The following is a 3,143-nucleotide window of genomic DNA, read 5'->3' as shown; positions in this document are numbered from 1 at the left end:
TGTAAGGCGTGAATGGGGCGACCAAACTGAGTGGAGACGAAGGCGAAGAAGGCGGTGAGGGTGGTGGCAACATCTGACTTACGGCGAAGTGGAAAAGTCCATACAAAATGCGAGTAATCATCAAGAATCACAAGATAATAATTATAACCAGAGTTACTCGGAACCGGCGAGGTCCAAACATCACTATGAATAAGTTGAAAAGGAAAAGACGCGACTGTGGAGGACGAGCTAAACGGGAGGCGAACATGTTTGCCTAGACGACATGCTTCACAAGAGTGGGCATCCGTTTTATTACAAGTAAAGGAGAAGCCTTGCATTATTCGACGCAGAGTGGCGGAGCTCGGATGACCAAGACAGACGTGCCAAAGGTCGACACCGGCGGAGAGAGCGAGTGGGCGGCCGGTGTTGGTGGAGGCCGCGCCAACGGGGTAGAGATCACCGGGGCTGTCACATCGGTGGAGGAGCATCCGGGTGAAGGAGATATGCCCTAGAGGCAATAATAAAGTGGTTATTATTTATATCTTTATGTTTATGATAAATGTTTATATGTCATGCTATAATTGTATTAACCGAAACATTAGTACATGTGTGATATGTAGACAAACAAGAAGTCCCTAGTATGCCTCTTAAACTAGCTTGTTGATTAATGGATGATTAGTTTCATAATCATGAACATTGGATGTTATTAATAACAAGGTTATGTCATTGTATGAATGATATAATGGACACACCCAATTAAGCGTAGCATAAGATCTCGTCATTAAGTTATTTGCTATAAGCTTTCGATACATAGTTACCTAATCCTTATGACCATGAGATCATGTAAATCACTTATACCGGAAAGGTACTTTGATTACACCAAACACCACTCGCGTAAATGGGTGGCTATAAAGGTGGGATTAAGTATCCGGAAAGTATGAGTTGAGGCATATGGATCAACGAGTGGGATTTGTCCATCCCGATGACGGATAGATATACTCCGGGCCCTCTCGGTGGAATGTCGTCTAATGTCTTGCAAGCATATGAATAAGTTCATAAGAGACCACATACCACGATACGAGTAAAGAGTACTTGTCAGGAGACGAGGTTGAACAAGGTATAGAGTGATACCGAAGATCAAACCTCGGATAAGTAAAATATCGCGAGACAAAGGGAATTGGTATTGTATGTGAATGGTTCATTCGATCACTAAAGTCATCGTTGAATATGTGGGAGCCATTATGGATCTCCAGATCCCGCTATTGGTTATTGGTCGGAGTGAGTACTCAACCATGTCCGCATAGTTCACGAACCGTAGGGTGACACACTTAAAGTTGGATGTTGAAATGGTAGTTCTTGAATATGGAATGGAGTTGGAATATTTGTTCGAAGTCCCGAATGTGATCCCGGACATCACGAGGAGTTCGGAATGGTCCGGAGAATAAGATTCATATATAGGATGTCATTTTATGTGAATAAAATGTCGCGGAAGGTTCTATGGAAGGTTCTAGAAGGTTCTAGAAAAGTCCGGAAGAAACCACCAAGGAAGGTGGAGTCCACATGGGACTCCACCTCCATGGCCGGCCAACCCTAGTTGGGGAGGAGTCCCAAGTGGACTCCCCCTTAGGGGGCCGGCCACCCCCCACATGGGAGGTGGAACTCCCACCTTGGTGGGAGTCCTAGCTTGGCTAGGTTTCCCCCCCTATGGAAGGTTTTGGTTCGGGTCTTATTCGAAGACTTGGAGACCAACTCTTGGGGATCCACCTATATAATGAGGGGCCAAGGGAGGGGGCCGGCCACCCCTAAGACCATAGCTTGGCCGCCCCCCTTGAGTGGCCGGCCACCCCCTCCCAAACCCTAGCCGCCCGCTCCTCCACTTCCCGCACGCTTAGCGAAGCTCCGCCGGACTTCTCCACCACCACCGACACCACGCCGTCGTGCTGTCGGATTCAAGAGGAGCTACTACTTCCGCTGCCCGCTGGAACGGGGAGGTGGACGTCGTCTTCATCAACAACCGAACGTGTGACCGAGTACGGAGGTGCTGCCCGTTCGTGGCGCCGAAACCGATCGTGATCAAGATCTTCTACGCGCTTTTGCAAGCGGCAAGTGAACGTCTACCGCAGCAACAAGAGCCTCATCTTGTAGGCTTTGGAATCTCTTCAAGGGTGAGACTCGATACCCCCTCGTTGCTACCGTCTTCTAGATTGCATCTTGGCTTGGATTGCGTGTTCGCGGTAGGAATTTTTTGTTTTCTATGCAACGTTATACTACGGTGGTATCGAGCCGTGTCTATGCATAGATGGTTGCACGAGTAGAACACAATGGTTTTGTGGGCGTTGATGCTCTTGTTATCTTTAGTTGAGTACTTTGCATCTTTATGGCATAGTGGGATGAAGCGGCTCGGACTAACTTTACATGACCGCGTTCATGAGACTTGTTCCTCGTTCGACATGCAACTTGTATTGCATAAGAGGCTTTGCGGGTGTCTGTCTCTCCTACTATAGTAAAGATTCAATTTACTCTTCTATTGACAACATTAGTATCAACGTTGTGGTTCATGTTCGTAGGTAGATTAGATCTATATCGAAAACCCTAAACCACGTAAAATATGCAAACCAAATTAGAGAGCGTCTAACTTGTTTTTGCAGGGTTTGGTGATGTGATATGGCCATAATGTGATGATGAATATGTATGAGATGATCATTATTGTATTGTGGCAACCGGCAGGAGCCTTATGGTTGTCTTTAAATTTCATGTTGAGTAGTATTTCAAAGTAGTTGTAATAGTTGCTACATGGAGGACAATCATGAAGACGGCGCCATTGACCTTGGTGCTTCGCCGACGATGATGGAGATCATGCCCAAAGATGATGGAGATCATGTCCGTGCTTTGGAGATGAAGATCAAAGGCACAAAGACAAAAGGGCCATATCATATCACATATGAACTGCATGTGATGTTAATCCTTTTATGCATCTTATTTTGCTTAGATCGCGACGGTAGCATTATAAGATGATCCCTCACTAAAATCTCAAGATAATAAAGTGTTCATCCTTAGTAGCACCGTTATCAAGTCTTATCGTTTCGAAGCATCTCGTGATGATCGGGTGTGATAGATTCGATAAGTACATACAACGGGTGCAAGAAAGTTTTGCACATGCGGAT

Source organism: Lolium rigidum, chromosome 7, assembly GCF_022539505.1.
Source record: "Lolium rigidum isolate FL_2022 chromosome 7, APGP_CSIRO_Lrig_0.1, whole genome shotgun sequence".
Taxonomy (NCBI): domain Eukaryota; kingdom Viridiplantae; phylum Streptophyta; class Magnoliopsida; order Poales; family Poaceae; genus Lolium; species Lolium rigidum.
The sequence above is the reverse complement of the archived record's forward strand: the minus strand, read 5'-3'. Positions refer to the sequence as shown.